This window comes from Nuphar pumila, chromosome 17, assembly GCF_984573655.1.
Source record: "Nuphar pumila chromosome 17, dmNupPumi1.hap1.1, whole genome shotgun sequence".
In the NCBI taxonomy this organism is placed as follows: domain Eukaryota; kingdom Viridiplantae; phylum Streptophyta; class Magnoliopsida; order Nymphaeales; family Nymphaeaceae; genus Nuphar; species Nuphar pumila.
Window position 1 is genome coordinate 80850077 of NC_143265.1, and position 20590 is coordinate 80870666.

Here is a 20590-nt window from a genome sequence, read left to right on the forward strand (position 1 = left end):
ACATGTGATCATACACTTGCCATATGAACTTAGGGTTGGTGGTCCTGTGCAATATCGGTGGATGTACCCATTTGAAAGGTAATTTTTTTTATATATATTTTTCTCTCTAATGTTATTAGAAATTTATTGTATTATGATATGTATATTATTGATAGATGCATGTTTGACCTAAAAAAAAAAGGTTTAGAATAAAGCAAGAGTGGAAGGTTCAATTTGTGAGATATACACTTTACACGAGATTTCAAATTTCTCATCTTTATACTTTGAGCCTCACATTCCAACACATTACACTTGCTCACCTTGTAATGATGATGAAGAACAAGTTATTATGGCTGACAAACTATCAATATTTAAACCACTTGGGAATGTCTTTGACAATTGCTGGTCAAGACTCTTGAAAGATCGGGAGAAAGACGCAACACAAATCTATATCCTTTTTAACTACTCAGAGATCAACCCCTACATTGAGTAAGTATACATAATATGTTACACTAAGTTCTCTACGTATATGGTTCGGTAATATAATTATTTGTTAAGTGCAGACGATTTGATCTGAAGTTGCGAAGAGAACTTTCTCATCTCACTGATTTAAAATTACAAAAAGAAAGTGAAAATAAGTTTGTGGGATGGTTGAAAGAGTTGGTAAGGACGATGACATGCATTCTTTTCGTGTAAACAACAATATGTTACTTAATTGGTCATATTTATAGTCATTGTTTATGCATGTAGGTCTGCCATGGTGATGTTAATAACCAAGGAATATGTGATTTACAAAATGGTCCGACCAAAGTTGTACAATGTTATAACGAATACATCGTAAATGGTTATCGATTCCATACAAAAGACTACGGTGTAAACAAGTCAATGATAAATAGTGGCGTGTGTGTCAAGGGTAGCAGTTACAGTGAAAATGAACTTGACTACTACGGTGTAATAGAAGAAATAATAAAGTTGACTTACTTAGGCTTAAATAACAGGATAACTTTATTCAAGTGTCATTGGTTTGATCCCACAACAACAAGAGTCGACAAAGCCTCCGGCATTATGAAGGTGAATCATAAATCAATGTTTGAAACATATGAACCAATCATATTAGCATCGCAAGCTTAACAAGTTTACTATATTTCATATTCGAATACAAAAAAAGTCAAATACAAATGAATGGTGGGCGGTTTGTAAGGTGAAATCTAAATTATACCCCGAGTATGATCAGTTACAGGAAGACAAGATTGTTGAAGAGGGTGATTACTATCAATCAGATGATATGTATGATTTCTCTTATGTTCACGATGCCACACATGGTCAGCATGTCACATCTTCATTGTCCGATGACACACGTATGAAAGAATGTGATCCAAATGATATACTAAGTGGATGGGCGCTCAATGAAGAAGAATACGAAGAGGATGAAGAGGAGGAGGAAGAAGAAGAAGAATATGAAAGTCAAACAAGTGATGATGAAGCATACTCGAGCTAGTGAAATACATCTTGTAATACATACCACATCACTTTCTCATATGCTCTTATTTTTGTAGTTTGAACACATGCAAGCATTCTTTTATCACTATGACAACTTTAAAACACATATGAGCATGATATTAGCATATATGAAAGTTTTTGACTGCCTTATAACACATATATGCATGATTGAATCAATATGAAAGTCTTTTGACAACCTTAAAATACATATATGCATGATTGAATAACTATAAAAGTTTTTTTACTGCCTTAGAACACATATGAGCATGATTGAATCACTATGAAAGTTTTTTGACAACCTTAGAACACATATGAGCATCATATTAGCATATATGAAAGTTTTTTTACTGCCTTATAACACATATATACATGAATGAATCAATATGAAAGTTTTTTGACAACCTTAGAACACATATATGCATGATTGAATCACTACGAAAGTTTTTTGACAACCTTAGAACACATATAAGCATGATTTCATTACTATGGAATTGTTTTACTGCCTTAGAACACATATATGCATGATTGAATCAGTATGAATTTTTTTTACTGCCTTAGAACACATATATGCATAATTGAATCACTATGAATTTTTTTTTACAATCTTAGAACATATATAAGCATGATTTCATCACTATGAAAGTTTTTTGACTGCCTTATAACACATATATGCATGATTGTGATACATAACACATTTATTTGACAGCCTTATAAACATTATATGCATGCGTGAATCACTGTGATATTTTTTTGATAACCTTATAACACATATCTGCATGATTGAATCACTATAAATTTTTTTTGTCAGTCTTAGAACATATAACTGAATTCTATTATTATCCTTCACTTTATTGCTAGTCTATGTGTCATTCAGCCATTTACTTTGATTGCATTAGATTAGGTGCATTGCATATAATTTATTTTATTATATTTTGTTTATCAATACTAACATTTTGATTCTCTTGTAGGATGTTGGAGATGATCACCGTAGAGGAGCTGATGAAGGCATGGATGGAGGGACAGGTCGAGATAATGAAAATGATGATGCCCTGAATCTTGGCGAGGATTAGATTCATGTGTTTATTTTGTGTCTCTAAGATTAATTGTTGTTTCAAATGAAACTCTTTGTATATGTTCACTTGTAACTAATTACAACTTGGCAATGACTGTACTGGGTTGTTAAATTTGTTTAACTTATAACTTGTATTAAATTTGTTTCACCTGCTTTGTATATGTATTTTTTATGTGTACTTTATTTTTTATACACAGGTTATATAAATTGTATAACGAGAATTTTTTCTCGATATTCATATTTCAATTTTTTAATTTTTTTTTAAAATTTGCGACGGATTAGCGATGGATATTAATATCTGTCACTAATTTAAATTATGTTTTGCGACGGAATTTAATCTGTCGCTAATCCCTCGCTAAATTGGCGATGAACATTAACGACGGATACGTATTCATCGTTAAATTTTAGCGACGAAATGCATTCCTTCGCAAAACCAAATCAGTCTTTATTTAGCGACATATTAGCAACGGATATGATCTGTCGCTAATTAGCGATGAATTGATGATAAATAAATTCTATCGCATTTTAGCGATCAGGATTATACGACGGATGCTTTCTGTCGCAAATTCGTCGCTAAACACATTAGCGATGGATTAGCAACGGATAGCGTCCATTGGTAATCAGCATTTTTCTTGTAGTGGTTACCACTACCAGTGGTTACCCTTCATGGGTAGTTGCAATAACCAACCTCTTCCGACTTTTCTGTTTGATAGAATTACGCAGCCAATTTAGAATTTATGTGCGTGCCTGGTCTCAACAAGTCTTGCCTTGTTATGTATGTATATGCTTCCATGTAGACACAAATGGGAAAACATTATTGTTGTTGTGGATGCACTGATTCAGCAGTTTCTCCTGTTCAATACTTTTCCATTAGTTGAATCACACCATTTATCTGCTGTTACATGAACTTGTAATGGGTTCCCATGGATGTCATTCCTCACTTCAAAACCTTGCAATTTCCAATTGCTTAAAACTTGCCTGGAATTGCATACTCTGATGAAAACTCCCTTGCTTGTGCTAAGCTGTTTATCAGCGATGGTATTGGTCAGTGGGCTCGGCTACATACTGAATCGCTTCAGTCTCATTGGACGGAGGCATGGTTAGGTGATCGGGGGCCGCGTACTTTACAAAGTACTCGGATGACCATGCAGACAGTTATTTTGTGTGTAAAACACAGAATTTCTGGTTTTGGGTGTAAAACACCAAATGGCCCCAATATTATTTTTTCCAAATCTGATCTGCTTGTAAAATGGACCTTATTTATTTTACAATCACTACGTTTGGCTGGGTCAAATTGGATAAAAGATCCGATCCACCTGTAGGGGTGTCTACAGGTGGGATCCCTGCTAAAATGGGTGGGTCTAGACCCAGATCCGACTAAGTGGTGTAGGTATTGGGTCTGGATTCAAGTTCAACTGGATTTTTTATAAGAAAAACTGTACCCAAATTTGATAAGAATTACATAGACCAGACCCAATCCATACCCGGCAAAATGATACTTAATTCCCCCGCCCTTCGCGCCGGGGGGTGGGGGCAACTTTTTCCCTTGGGCAGGGGAACTTCTGGCATCAAATGCACCCTTAAGCATTCTACATTGAAAATTTATTGATCTTAATCAGAACCTGGGTCAGACCGGTTTGGTATAAAATTTCATGAACCATACCTGGCCCATTTAATAATTGAACCTTATGGGTCTGACCTGGATAGTTAATGGGACCCCTTTTTTTGTAATCAAATCCTGACCTTACGGGATTTGGTACAGATAAAAAATGGGTTATACCCGATCGGTTGACACCCCTACCCACGTGTACCCCTTCCACGTAAGGGTTGATGGGTCAGGTTTGAACCAGATCTGACCTGTAGCAAATCCTATAGGGTCAGGGTTTGGTGATAAATAAGGTCTGATTAGAATCTGAGTCAAACCGAGGGTCCCATTAATATATGGAGCTAGGTGTGGTTTGTGAAATTTCATACAGACCAGGGTCCGCCCCGAGTTTTGACTAAGATCCACAAATTTTCAATGTAAAAATGATAAAAAATATATATATTATTTTATTAAATATGATCTTAGTAAAATAATCCTTATAGGATCCGGGTATTGTTCCTCTTATGATGGGTCTGATTGAACCCAAGTTTGAACCTGATACCATTATCTCAAATCAGGTCTGAGTTGGGTTTCACCTGGGTTCGAACCAAACCCGACCAGTTGACACCCCCTGCTACTACGGACTACGATGTTCCAGGCTGTGGGAGGACGAAAGACCAAGCCACTGGTGCACCTTGACACAGGAACTGTATCACCTACGTGGCAGCTTTTGATGGGTAAGTTTGCATCCTGAGCGATACAAAGAATGAGTCAATTGTCCGACCAAAGGCTGGCTTTATTTCCTGCTTTATGTCATGATGTTGATTGTGAAACTGCATGATCTGAAATCTGATCCAACAAACATAGTATCCATTTACACACTATGAGCTTTTCATCATCTAAATCTAAATCCAAATTCAAAACCATTTTCCCAGCATCTCAAGTCTACTTCTGATTCAGCCAAGGCAAATAGCACTGGAGCCTTACATATAACCAACAATTCTGACTTCACCTTAGATCCAGACCCAAATCAACTTGCACAAACCAGTGGGACAAAATGACACTTCTATTATTTTTGCGAAGCCTCAACTAGGGAGCTTTTAGAAAGCTTAATTTTTTTAAAAGTAAATAAGTAAATAAATGATGGTGCGGAGGACAAGGTCTCCACCCGCACCTTGTCTTAAAATTCTGCCCTCCATCCCATATTTCTTCTCATGAGCTTTGATTTTAACCTCCATCCCGATCTTCATCATGTGTGATATGGTTCAAGGCCCCGTTTCTAATAAACATTAAAGAAGGATTAGGGACAAGGCAGAGCGGGCAAGGCAGGGATCGAAACAGGAATGGGGCAGGAGAAAGCGCAAGTTCATCTCCGCCTTCATCCCTGCACGGGTTTTGATTTTAACCTCCATCCCCACCACTATCCATGTTTGATGTCCACCATCTCTGGTCCAAACACGGTGAGGCGGGGTGGGGGTGGGCCAGGTCCACTACCATCTCGCTCCGCCCAAGGGCCCATTTTAGTTCTTTTTATTGTCCCGTACAAATACCAACCACCCATCAATCGCCCATCTACGTGAAAGACAATCAGTCACCGGGTTTCGGCCAAAAAAATGCTATCGATAAGCCACTTGCAGCCTTCCCAAGCGATGTTTTGACCACACGCCGTACAGATTCCGACGATGAAGAGTGTGGGGGCGGAAACAAAGTTGGAGCCGAGGGTGGAGGAGAGGGATGGATATTGGGTGCTCAAGAAGAAGTTCAGAGACATAATCAATCCCTAAGAGAAGGTACTGAAGTGCACGGTTTGAAGAAGGGAAAAAAGGTTTATTTGTTATAATGATGGTTATGAGGTGGTGTTGTTGCAGGTGAAGGTGGAGAAGGACACGATAAAGCTGTTGTTTGAGCGAGGGATCGATGAGCTCGTTGGGATGATGATGGAGGACGTCGATGGGTCGAAGCTCAACAAGGATGACATCGACGTGAGGCACAAGTGGCTCACCTTTGTTATTCAATCCGATTGCTGAGGGTCTTGTGGTCTTGCTTAAGCAGGTCGTGGCATCGCGATTCATTGATTATTTGCAAGTTTCGGACTTTTTTGGTCATATTTTTACTTATGCTGATGATATGATTATTTTTTATCGTGCAAATGTTCAACAAATGCTTAGGTTCAAGTTTATCCTTCAATTCTTTCTTTCTCTATTCAGACTTTCTCTGAATGAGAACAAATGCTCTCTTACTATGTTTAATGTTCAATCCAATATGTTTGCATTTGGAAGGAGGATTTTTAATTGCATTATTTTTTAGTTGCCTATAATGTACCTAAGATTGCCGTTACAAGTGAAGCACTTCTTTTCTACTGCATGGGCTCCGACGCTTCAAAAAGTGAAGCGTAAATTACTATCGTGACAATCGTCTTATCTATCCATTGCTGGTCATCTGACTTTAGTCAGACATGTTCTTTTCACTATTCCAGAATTTTTCATATATATGTTTGTGATGCTTGTGGGAGTGGATAAGCAGTTGATAGGTTTTCTATGGTCTGAGTGTCAACTCAAGGTTAAGCGTCACTTGATTGGTTGGTGTTCGGTGGTCTTACCTTGGTGTATGGCTGACTTAGACGTTCTTGCGCCCAGACTGCGAAACATTGTTTTTGTCGTCAAGAAATGTTGGTTGGCCCACCAACCGAATAACCCTTGTGCTTGTTTGCTTCTTACTAAATATGGGGCTCCTTCTCTTATCTCGGTTCGCCTGGGAACCAGCGGATTGACGTTCTCGCACTTGCGTAAATCATGGTTGAGGGCTTTAGCCTTCTTCAGAGACCATTCCGAGGACTCCAAAAATTTTTTTCAGTGGTTGCATTGGGCGTTGGCGTTAAGCGAAAAGTTTTTCACTTCCAAAGTCTATAGATTGTTGCTCCCCCAAGGGTCGATTGGTTGCCCGAGAGTGTGCTTTGGGAGAAGGTCCCTTCTCCCCGTTCTCGGGTACTGGCTTGGTTAATCTTGCACGATAAGATTCAGACCCATAGTAATTTAAAGAAGTAGGGCCTTCAGCTCCCGAGTTGGTGCGTTCTTTGTCAAGCTGCGGAAGAATCTACGTTTCACTTGTTATAGTCTTGCCCAATATTTGTGGAACTCTTTAACATGACCTGGAGGCATTGTTAAATATGAGTCATTTGTGCTCGATTTGATCTTGGTCCCGGTTTGTATTAGGTGTAGCATGAGGTGAAGGTTGATCTGACAGACGTGGTTGCTTACCTCTTGGTGGTTTGTTTGGATGGTGCGCAACGATGCTCATTTCCATCAAATTCTGGTTAACATTCATAATCTGGTGTATAAAATCTTGTTGGATGTTTATGTGATCCTGAGTATGCATCTTAGTGATCTCTCGCTCCCTCTTGCTGACACTCTCCCTCTTTTGCCACCCTCTAGGCCAGTGGCTCCTGCGTGAGCCCATTTTGTCTGTCTGATGTGTTTTTTCTCTTTTGTTTTCTTTTATTTGTTTTGGCTTTTGCTCTTGTTCAGTTCATGGGTTCAACATTTTTTTGATCTTCATGAGTTGTAATATTGAATTTCTCAATGGGTTGGGCTTGTTTGGATACACGGCCAACCAGTTACGGTTCGGTTCATATTTGATTTTAGATTCGATTAAACATCTGAATACAAATACTTGTTAAAGTATAATGGCTAGAGTCGGACCTGAATCCTAATATCGGGGCATGGACATAGTGGTGTTCGGTTTGACCCAAACCCGACCTGAGTAATATGTGAGTTGGCTTTGAGTCTTTGTCTGAGCTATGATTTTTGTTGGATATACATCCCAGTTGAGCCTGACCCAGATATTTTGTATAAATTTTTAGGTGAAAAAAGTATTTTTTGAATCATTTTAATTTTATCTGGGTCAGGTTTATGCTTTCATTTTCTCGACCCAACATAACCCAACCCCGACTGGTTATTTTACCGGGTTCATGTGTGAATGATTAGGGTCAGGGTTTGGTGATAAATGAGGAGGTCCAATTAAAAGCCGTGTCAGATCCAAATGATTCAATTAGTATATGTGGAGCTGGGTATGGTTTGTGAAATTTCATAACAGACCTGGGTCCGACCTGAGTTCCAATTAAGACCCCTAAGTTTTCAATATAAAAAAGATTCAAAATATTATTTAACCAGGTATAGACCGGGTCTGGTCCTTATAGGACCTGGGTATGTTTTTTCTTATGGTAGACCTGATCAGATGCAATCCGGACATGGTACCCACACCTCAAAGTCATGAAGATCCTGGTTCAGACTCACCTGGATCCAAACTAGGTCCGATACGTTGACACCCAGCACCTGGTGGTTCAGATACTTGTCTCATTGACAGTCCAACTGCAACATGTTTATCGGGCCCATTGAGGTCGGGCCCTCAGAGCCATGAAGGCCATCAATTTGGATCATTTTGTGTGGGGTCGAGTCGGAGACTCGGAACCAATTGAATGTGTTTGGTTGTGCAGATGGTCGGTTCATAATGAGGTTGAACCTGCCAAATGGCGTCACGCCTAGTGTGCAGACGCGTTACCTGGCCGGTGTGGTGGCCGGGTATGGACCCGAGGGTTGTGCCGACGTCATGACCCGGCAGAACTGTCAGGTCCGGGTCGTGACGCTCCGGCCATCCTGGTGGGTCTGGAGGAGATCAGCCTGAACAGCCTGCAGATCTAGCGGTATGGATAATGTCCGGAGCCCCGGTTGGAAACCGATAGCGGGCATCGATCCGTATGAGATAGTTGACACACGGGCCTACACCAACCTGCTCTCTCAATTCATAACGCTAACGGCCGAGGGAACCCTTCCATAGTAAGTCCAATCTAACCTTGCTTCTCTTCATGGTTTGTTCTATTGTGAACGGGTTGGATCTAAGGTCCGGATCCGGAATCCCGTCTTCTGGCTTAATCGTTAATCGTGACTTGTTTCATGTTTCCTTAGTTGGATTGGATAACGGACTATATAAAAAAATGACCTATGGTTGTTCGGCTATGCCACAGGGTTGCAATTGAATCAGCTTGGTCAGACCTTTGATCCGAATCCAACATTTTTATTTTTGGACACCCTCTCTTGAAATCAAGATCCGAAATTAACATGTATTATTTTTAGATTCTCGTCAAATTTGGATCAATATTTGAATCGAATATATGTCCTGATTTGGATCTAGTTGCGTTTGCAGTTTTTACTTGTGAAAACTTTGTTGTCGGTCTTATTTTACGAATTAACATTGCAATATATATTTTGGGTCCTGATCAACCCTATATCATCGGATTCGGATCTAGTGCACAAAATTTGGATTGAGGTGATGGCTATTTTACGTTGAACCCGATAGTTACCCGAATACAAACCCATACCTGGCTACTATGTAGTGGATTTGGGTTAACCTTGATCCGGCACCTCTGATCCAACCCATTGAGAGACCTAGGTGTACCCATATATAGTTGTATAGGGCGTATCAGGTTATGTTGTTAATCATTGGGGTCTTAACAGGTTGGCCCAATGTTGTCAGAATCGGTATCGTCCCTCAATCGTTTGGCCACCGGCCAATACCGATACTCAAGTGAATTGCCAAACAATAATAATAAAAAATTATTAAGCGTAAACCATAACGTGACACGTGTTAAAACCATTAAAATAATATTAAAATTTTATTTTTTAGTATTTTTTTACATTTTTTAAAAAAATAGCTGATTTAAGGGTGAAGCCTATCGATTTTCTGTCGATACGATGCGTATCTGCAGCACTGATACCGATAACATCAGGTTGGCCCTCTGGTAGAATTGGGTTGATCCTAACTCAGATTGGACTAAGAAGTACTGGTACCAGATTTGGAGGACCCGAGTCCAACTGGTTTTGTTTTTTTTAATATCCAAGAGAAAAACAAAACCAATCATCGACCGCACACTGGCTGGACTCCGGTTGAGAAAACCCTTAAGATGTCCCCTGCCCCACTGGAGAATGAGCTCAGCTTTCAACCTTGCAGTAAGGGACGCCAACCATGGGTTTCGAACTTGTGACATTCACAAGTCGCCCGTACTTTCAACCTTGCAGAGCTCTTGTGGGTGGGTCTGACCAGATCTACCACAGGAGAAACCAGGCTTGTGGGGCTTCCTATTTTAGGCAACTTTCTTTATGAAATTACAAGAACACCATGCATGCACGCATCATCTCTACTATAGACTGACTCAGGGGTGTAGCTAGGATTCATGTGAGGGGGGGGGGGGGGGGCGCGGCAAACAGGGCTGTAGCAAAAAAACAATTTTGGTGTGATAGTCGGGGGTTGGGGGGGGCAGCGCCCCCCAAAATTCTTTTTTTTGAGATAAAATAAAAAATTGCTACAATTATTAATAAAAATCTATTTCATATGGACAAATCAAACTATCTGCTGCAGTCTTTCTCAACCTCTACCGAAAGTTCTTAAACATTATCTAATGACAATATATACCAAGTGAGCTCAACTAGGGCCGGTAAACTAGCCAAACTAGCTAAGCTTAAAGTGTTCAAGATTGGCTCATTTTTGTGGTGAGTCGATTCAAGTTGGAGTTTATAACCAACATGTGCTAAATAAACCATGCTTGAACTAGCTTATTTATAGAAAAAAAATACACCTGAAAATAATAGGTCTGCATAAAAAATGACATGGTTTCATAGTTGAAAGCAATAAGATTTTATCTCTAAACCTATTGCTTATGGTTAGGCCAACCATAAGGAGTTTGGTGCGATGGGATGAGGCCTAGGCTAATAGGCAGATCTCATGGGTGTCACCTCTTTGTGCAAGCTTAAGCAAGGCGACGAGGAGTAAGGCCATAGAGTTTTACACTATTAGGACAATGCCATGTAATAATTTGAAAAAAAATATGGTTCGACACTTCAGGATTCAAAACATTTAAAAAAAATAATTCATTTTTTTCAGAAATCAAACAGAAGCTGCTTGTATTGCAATATTACCTGCTGGAATGACTCTCTATCTATTGTTCATGTTTTGGATGTAGATCTGGTCTAGCATGATCCAATCTGAATCTTACCCCTACTCGATAGGGAAATCAATGGGTTGGGTTTACCCAGACCCAACCCTTACCAAACCCTATAGAGTTCAAGTATGGTGATAAATAAGAAGATTCTATTAAGACTCAGATCCGGACCCAAAAGTATGATTAGTACATGGATTCAGGTATAGTTTGTGATTTTTTATACCAAATCCAGTGTTGACACGAGTTTCGATTAAGGCTTGCAATTTTTCAATATAAAAATGATAAAAATAATATTTTATCAAGTTTGGTTTATGTAGTTCTTATCATGTTTAGGTATGGTTTCTCTTATGGTGAATCTGATTAGACCCAAGTTCGAAGTCGGTACCATACCCCAAAATCAGAGTCAGGTCTGGTTCCACCTGTGTACAAATCAAACCCGACCCATTGACACCCCGATAAAAGAACAAAAAAAATTAAGAGAGAAAAATGCAAATCCGAGTTCTCCCAACCCCTTACACACATCCACACACGGCTCAAATTTGAACCCTCACACACACACCAACACACGGTGGCACTGATTCCCCCGATCATAGTATGGGCATCGACCCGCACGGAAGTACAGACCCACACGTGTGCCAGCCCAAAGCTAGAATATGGCTGGGCTAGGACTAGGCTTTTAAATTTTTTTTTTAACTGGGCTGGGAGGCAGCTCAGTCCTGCACCCCCCCCCCAGCTCCGCCTTTGGACTGACTGACTGAGAGGTGATGCAATTGCAAGCCAAGGAAATGTGGAACGTCTATGTAGTGGGCTCGCATGATCTGTATGAGCACCCTCACATCAACGTCCTCGCCTTCATCTTTGTGACCAAGAATGGGCGCTTCGGATTCAATCTACTCGTGGGAGGATTCTTTGGCCCGAAGCATTGTGCAAAGGCGATGTCGTTGGATGCTTGGGTTGTCGGAGACGATGTGATCCCAGTGTGCAAAGTTGTGCTTGAGGCATGCAGAGATCTGCGCAGCAAGGGGAACTGGCAAAAAAATTGATCTATTTGCAACATACCTGCAAGTGTGTGTAGGGAAAGGGGACCATCCAACCAAAGGAAGGTACAAAATCTACAACCGATTATCATTGATAGTGTTCCTTCTCTAATGATCAAGTTTTCTTCGATCGAACTTTTCACATTGGATTTTTATCATTCATTTAGTGAGTGACATGTTTTGGATTATGATTTTTTAATGTTTAGATGTGTTTTTGAAAGCACTAAAAGACAACTGCCTATAATACTTTGTATTGTAAAGTTTTAAATGCATTGTGAGTGGTCTTGTTTGTCGTAAAGTCTTAGTCTAAAGCATATTTCTTACTAAATAAATTATAAAGAATGAATATATGAGGTTTGATCGATGAGATGCTCAAGCATTGGAGAATGGAAATTGTCTGATCGTCATTGGTTGTAGATTTTGGATGTTCCTCTTCGAGAGAGAGAGTGAGAGAGGTGGTAGATGATAACCACTTTTCCAACTAACTGCTAAGCTTGTTGGGTTCAGCCCTATCCCTCCATTAATGATGTGGAGAAGTGGAATAGCCACCCACTGCTTCCCATTAACTCAGAAGAAGTTGAAGGGTCAGCCCTATCCCTCCATTAATGATGTGGGAAAATGGAATAGCTATCCACTGCTTCCCATTAATGTAGAAAAAGTTGAAGGGTCAAAACCCCTTCGGTTTCTGGAATGAGTCTAGAAGGCTCACATCTAGAAGGCTCTATGTCATCTATAAAAGGGGGTGCAGTGGTTGTGTACAAGAGTAGATTGATGTGAGTAGAGTGGCAGTGTGCAGAAAGAAGAGAAGTAAAAGAGAGAGAGAATAGAGAGAAGAAAAGGAGGGAAGAAGGTTTGTCACCACGCATTGATCCTCAGAGAGAGGTGTTGGTTGTGGTGTGGGTTTTGACTCGGTTTGTGCACCTATGAGATAATCTTATATCCCTCTCTTCCTGTGATTCCTTTGTTGTTATTCTTTTTAGTTTTGGGCAAGGTATTTGATGTTGTACTCTTTACATTGTACTCTATACTCTTATTATAGTAGATTATTCTCTATGTGCCCCATGGATGTAGGTCGTGTTGATCGAACTACGTAAACCCTTGTATTATGATTTGATTGTGTCTTTGTTAGATCCTATATTGCTTTCGTGAATATTTTTTTTTGTTATCTTCATTACTCTACAAGTGGTATCAGAGCTGGTTCGTAGAAACTCATGCCTTCTAAGTTAGTTAGCTCCAAGTTTGAGGTGGAGAGGTTTGATGGCAAAGGAAACTTCTCTTTATGGCAAAGAAAGGTAAAAGCTCTACTTCCACAACCAAGGCTATACAAGGCCATTGTCGGAAAGGCGAATAAGACAGAAACCATAACCGATGATGAATGAAATGATCTTGACTTGAGGGCCGCTGGTGTAATTGAGTTGTATCTATTAGATGAAATTATGTGTAACGTAATGGAAGAGAGGACAGCAGTGGGATTGTGGTTGCAGCTAGAGAGCCTCTATATGACCAAAAACTTTTTCAACAAGTTACACCTCAAGAAACAACTTTATAGTTTTTGTATGAAGGAAGATACTCTCATTTTTTACCATCTTAGTGTGTTTAATAAGATTATTGCTTGTCTGTTTAGTTTGGATGTTAAACTTGAAGACGAGGATAAAGCTTTGTTGTCACTAACCTCATTGTCCTCATCCTATTAGCATCTTATGACAACCATAATTTATAGAAAAGAAACATTGGATATGGAAGAAGTCACAAGTACCCTCATTTCAAATGAAATTAGAAGATGACCATCACCAAATGAGGATTCTGGTGAAGGATTGATGGTGAGTTTATCCAAAGGCAGGGGTCGGTCAAATGACAAAAAAAATGACCGCAGATATAGGAGCAAGTCTAAGTCAAGGAAGGACATCACTTGCTACAATTGTAGAAAGAAATGACACTTTCAGAACCAGTGCAAAGAGCTAAAGAAAAATCAGAAAAAGGAAAAAGAGACAGAATCATCAGAAACCAAAGAAGATACCACAACCACAATTGAAGGTGAGCTTGTGATTTTGTCTACTACTAATGATCCATGTATTTGTGTGTGCTAGAATACAGATTGGGTCATAGACACAGGAGCCTCATACCATGCCACACCACAGAGAGAGTATTTCAGTGCATACAGGATCGGTAATTTTAGTGTTGTCCGGATGGAAAACACATGAACATCAAAAATTGTAGGGATTGAAGATATTCATCTCCAGACCAGTCTTGGGTACATGTTGGTGTCCAAAGATGTCAGACATGTTCCAGACTTAAGGTTGAATTTGCTTTCAGTAGGAAAGCTTGATGAAAAGGGCAGAAGCAGTGTTTTCAGCCAAGGACAGTAGAAACTCAACAGCGGAGCATTGGTTCAGGCCAAAGGAAAGAGGTGTTACACTCTTTATAAGATGCAAGGAAAGGTATGCAAGAGACAATTGAATACAACTGATGACTCTTCTATTGATTTGTGGCACAGTCAATTAGGTCACATGAGTGAGAAGGGCTTGCAGATTCTTACTAAGGGGGAGCAACTTATAGAGTTAAAAGGTACACATCTAAACACGTGTGTTCACTGTTTAGTTGGTAAGCAACATAGAATATCTTTTGTTAGAAATGCTTTTCATAAAAAATCTCTTATTCTGGAGCGAGTTTATACTGATGTTTGTGATCATCTGAGAATAAAAACTGTTAATGATTTTACTGATGTAAAAACTTTCAGTGGTGCACTTTATTTTGTTACTTTTATAGATAACTTCTCCAGAAAGGTTTGGGCATACTCTCTGAAAATCAAGAATCGGGTTTTTGATGTATTCAAGCAATTCCATGCTATGGTTGAGAGGAAAATAGAAAAATAACTAAAATGCATCAGGTTAGATAATGGTGGCTAGTACACAGATCCATTTCATGAATATTGTAAAATTCATAGAATTCGCCATGAGTTGATAGTTCCAGGTACCCCTCAGCACAATGCAGTTGCAAAAAGGATGAACTGTACAATTGGAGAAAGAATCAGGTGTATGTTTGCATAATTCTGGGGTGAGGCTTTAAGGATAACAGTTGATGTGATCAACTTGTCCCCTGCTCATGCCTTAGCAAATGATATTGCAGATAGGGTGTGGTCAGGAAAGAATGTGTCCTACAATCACCTGAGGGTATTTGGATGCAGAACATTTGCACATATCCTCAAGGATGAGAGGCCCAAGCTTGATGATAAGACAAGGCAATGTATTTTTTTGGGATATGGTGATGCTGAATTTGACTACAGGCTATGGGATCCAGAGAAGCAGAAGGTATTCAGATCCAAAGACGTGGTATTCTTTGAAGACCAGACACTTGAAGATATCAAGAAAGAGGTGTCAATTCAGACTTCTGCAGATGAATCTATCCACTTGGATCCAGTTACTCCTCCAGTGGCATGAGTTGAATGAAGAGTAGCATAGGAAGATGATGCAGAGGCTAATGTTGATTTACCTGCAGGCCATGTTGAACAGGAAGAAGTTAGAGAACAACCTCCTCTAGAACCCCAACTGAGAAGATCTTCCAGAGAGTCACAACCTTCCAGAAAGTATTCTCCACATGAGTATGTAATGCTTACTGATGCAGGTGAACTAGAGAGTTACCAGGAAGCACAGGACTATGAGCAGAAAGAGCAGTGGTTAATAGCTATGCATGATTAGATGGATGCATTGTAGAAGAACCACACTTATGACTTGGTGGAACTACCAGAAGGCAGAAAGGCTTTGAAGAACAAATTAGTTTTCAGGTTGAAGACTCAAGAACAATGTTCTCAACCAAAGTACAAAGCTAGATTGGTTGTGAAAGGCTTTGGTCAAAAGCAAAGTATTGATTTTGAAGAGATTTTCTCTCCTATTGTTAAAATGTCTTCTATTCGTGTTGCTCTAGGTATTGTTGTTAGCTTGCACTTGGAGATTGAGCAGCTAGATGTGAAGACTGCTTTCCTCCATGGTGATTTGAAGAAGATATACATGGAGCAAACAGAAGGCTTCAAAGTCAAAGGTAAAGATTATCTTGTCTAGAGGTTGAAAAAAAGCTTGTATGGGCTGAAGCAAGCTCAAAGATAGTGGTATAAGAAATTTGATTCATTTATAGCTGAAAATGGATATAAAAGATCAGCATACAGATCTCTCATGATAGAAAAACCAAGAAGATATGGTTATCACAGGAGAATTACATCGAGAAGCTGTTGGACAGGTTTAGTATAAACAATGCAAAGCCACTTGGTTCTCTTTTTGCATGTCACTTTAAGCTTAACTCAGAGCAGAGTCCATCAAGTGATGAGGAGGAGAAAATGAAGAAAGTTTCTTATGCTTCAACAGTCGGAAGCTTGATGTACACGATGGTATGTACGAGACCAGACATCGCATATGCAGTAGGTGTTACTACAGATTTCTTGCAAATCCAAGAAAAGAGCATTGGACAACAATAAAGTGGATCTTTAGATATCTCAGAGGGAGCTTCAAAGTTTGTTTAAGCTTTGGGGGTGGACCACCTGTCTTGACAGGTTATACAGATGCAGATATGGATAGAGATGTTGATACAAGAAAATCCATGTCAAGTTTTGTACTCACTTTTGCAGGGGGAACTGTGTCATGACAGTCAAAATTGCAAAGGTGTATTGCTTTGTCTACTACTGAGACATAGTACATTACTCTTACAGAAGCTTGCAAAGAGATGTTGTAGATGAAAAGATTCTTGAAGGAGTTGAATTTTGAGCAAGACAAGTACTTGGTGTACTGCAACAGTCAGAGTGTCATTCATCTCGCTAAGAATCTGAGTTTTCACTCAAAATCAAAGCATATAGATATCAGGTACCATTGGATTTAAGACGTGTTTGAGAAAGATTTGCTTCATCTTGTAAAGATCTCTACAAATGATAATGGTGCAGATATGCTGACAAAGGCCTTATCTATAGAGAAACAAAATACATGTCGGCAACTGGCCGACATAGACTCCAGTTGATTATATGTATTGGAGTACCCCTTGGGTTGGAGGGAAAAATTATTGGGTCCAACCCTATCCCTCAATTAATGATGTAGGGAAGTGAAATAGCCACTCACTGCTTCCCATTAATTCAGGAGAAGTTGAAGAGTCAGCCCTATCCCTCCATTAATGATGTGAAAAAGTGGAATAGCCACCCACTACTTCCCATTAATGCAAAAGAAGTTGAAGGGCCAAAACCCCTTCGGTTTCTGAAATGAGTCTAGAAGGCTCACATGTAGAAGACTCTATGCCATCTATAAAAGGGGATGCAGTGGATGTGTACAAGAATAGAGTGTTGTGAGTAGAGTGGCAGTGTCCAGAGAGAAAAAAAGTAGAAGAGAGAGAGAGAGAGAGTAGAGAGAAGAAGATGAGGGAAGAAAGTTCATCACCACGCATTGATCCTCAGAGAGAGGTGTTGATTGTTGTGTGAGTTTTTACTAGGGTTGTGCACCTGGGAGATAATCTTGTATCACTCTCTTCATGTGATTCATTTGTTATTATTCTCTTTAGCTTTGGGTAAGCTATTGGATGTTGTACTCTCTACTCTTATCATAGTGGATTATTCTCTCCATGCCCCGTGGATGTAGGTCGTGTTGACCGAACCACGTAAACCCTTGTGTTGTGATTTGATTGTACCTTTGTTAGATCTTATATTGCTTCCGCAAATATTTTTGTTTATCTTCATTACTCTACAAAGCTAACCGGGATTTTGAAAGGTTTTTTTCATGTTTTACTTAAATCCAACCATTATGGTTGATTTACTAGGAACAACATGTGGATCATGTTTTTCTTGATAAAAAATATGTTTTTTAAGCCTTAAATATTTAGGAAAATCTTAGACTATCAATTTTTTAACCTTATAAATACATACCTATGTATCGAAATTGAATGATCCAAGAGTTGAATCTTATAAAATCAAGCATGTAGAAGATTACTGTACATCAGACTGATCCTTCTGAGAATTACAATTACGTGACCGCATAAGCCTAGCCTCTACTGACCTTGCTAACCATAATTTAGTACAAAATGGTTCTTTATCTGTGGTTTTGCTAGGACTTTTTCAATGTTAAAACAATGCAATCAATGTTACGTGAGGCATCATAATCAAGCAAGCAATGCATTATTATTTTTTTCTTTTATTAGATAACTGATATAATGCTTCTCTAAATATCACTTCTTGATGTTGATAATGTTGCCTTTATGAAACTATGAGAAATTTTCAGTGCCTCAGTATTATGTTTGGATGTTCAGTGTTTTTCTTCATGAAAGAGATTTTCAACTGAGTTTGTTATTGGAATTTTTTTGCTCATCAAAATAATTGTGGCACAGGATGCGATAGCAATTCAGGGAAACTTCCAAATAATATACAGTTTAGAATTAATTCCAGTAATTTTCAGTGTAGTGATGCATTTTGGTATTATTCTTTTCAATTTCTATGGTGTTGTTAACTAGTAATCTGGTATGTGCTCAATTAGGGAGTGGTAGGATTTAGAGCAGAGGTAGCAAAGAGAATGCCAGCAGGGGAGCTACAGAGGGTAGCAGAGGAAGATATGGTACACAAGAATTGGGTTAGAAGAGAGTATCTGGGTGTTCACCCCCAGAAGCAGAAAGGGCTTAACTTTGTTGGTCTCCATGTGCTAGTGGGCTGCCTCCAGGCCGACGACATGCTTGAGCTATCTCGCTCAGACACCTATGGAACAGGGAATCTCAGGCTCACAGTGGAGCAGAACATCATACTCCCTAATGTTCAGGACTCTCTAGTTGATTCTCTGCTGCAAGAAAGGCTCTTAAAGGAGAGGCTATCTCCATTCCTCGGTTCACTAATAAGTACACTGGTAGCATGCATTGGAAGCCAATTCCGTGGCCAAGCAATCATCGAGACCAAAGGGTAGGCATTGAAGGTGACAGAGGAGCTGGAGAAACGGGTAACTGTGACGAGGTCTGTACGGATGCACTGGAACGGGTGCCCGAACAACTGCGGGCATGTGCAGGTGGCTGATATTGGCATCATGGGGTGCATGACAAGAGATGAAAATGGCAAAAGTATGTGAAGGTGTGAATGTGTACTTGTGAGGTAGGATAGGCTCTGACTCTCACCTTGTGGATGTTATCAAGAAAGTCCCCTGCGACTTGGTGCCCTTGGTTGAGGAAATTTTGGTCGAGCTCTTTGGTGCAATCTGTAAGAAACAAGTTGAAGCAGAAAAAGAGAGGAAAGTATGAGCAAAGAGAACTGGAGTCACACCCATGCATCATACTACGTGCACAGCTTATACTCTGCATGACTCAACCGCAAGAGTGCTCATTGAGAATTTTGCTTAGCAGATTGCAATAAACAACTGGTTGTATTGATCAGATTACATATCAAAAAGAGGCAAAAAGAAAAATTTGTGGTAAAATAAAGTTGGTTAATGTTGTTCAGGAATCAAAATGCATGTAGTGTGTGCACACCAGAGTTATCTGAAGCTTCTTAGGTAGGTGGGAAGCTCGCTTCTCGGAAATTCGCTTTGGAAACATGATACTTCTCGCTTCCAAAACTTCATGGGAATCTCGATTCCCCCACGCTTCTTCTATGCTTCTCACACACATGGTCTATGCTTCCTATATGCTTTTCTTACATTTTTTTCATGTATTTTCTCTCATGCTTTCACTTACTTTCCATGTACTTTCTTTAAATTAGTAACCATCATTGTTAGATTTTAACAAAAAATTAACTCTTTTACTGTAAAATCATGAAATATAAGAATCATCAATTTTATTTTAGTTTTTATTTGTTTCTTGTTTGATTGCTATTCAATTACCATATTGCTTCATTTTTTTTAATATTTTGCTTTTAAATTGATACTTTGCTTCCCGCTTCCTATAAATTTTAAAATGCTTCGCTTCTCGCTTTCGCTTTCCTTATCATTTCCTGCTTTTGCTTCCTAGTTTGGCAACCTTGGTGCACACCACTGCATGTGCAAGGCAAGTGTGCATGTTTGTATTATGTGTACATGTTACTGTTCCATCAACGTTTGAAAAAGTTCAGTATTTTGCTATACAGCACATATTGTCAAGTCTTGTCATTATGGTTTAATTTATTTTCTGTTGTAAGATAAGCCAGTTCAATAATCCAATCAATAATTTCATAACTTTTCCCTTTTTGCCAATTTAGAAGTCAGAACCACTGCAAAATATGGAGTATTAGTGGCATTGAATTATTGAACTATCCTTGTCCCAGTCTTGGAGACTACAAGATGTAGTTTTGGCTTTTATGACACGAGAGAGAAACCAATCATGTATTTGCATGAATAAAGAAGTTACATGGAAGCACATACTAGAAGTTCCTATGAAAATGACACCAAAAAGAGAGGTATGCTGGATTTTGACGAAAACCTAAAGGTAAGCTCTAAAATTTTGATCAGAATGAT

General features: G+C 39.3%; 1 pseudogene; it reads left to right on the top strand.

Moving 5' to 3' along the window:
* The first annotated feature begins 5818 nt into the window (after positions 1-5818).
* On the top strand, positions 5819-19403 carry LOC149812444 (ferredoxin--nitrite reductase, chloroplastic-like; annotated as a pseudogene).
* The last annotated feature ends 1187 nt before the right edge of the window (positions 19404-20590 follow it).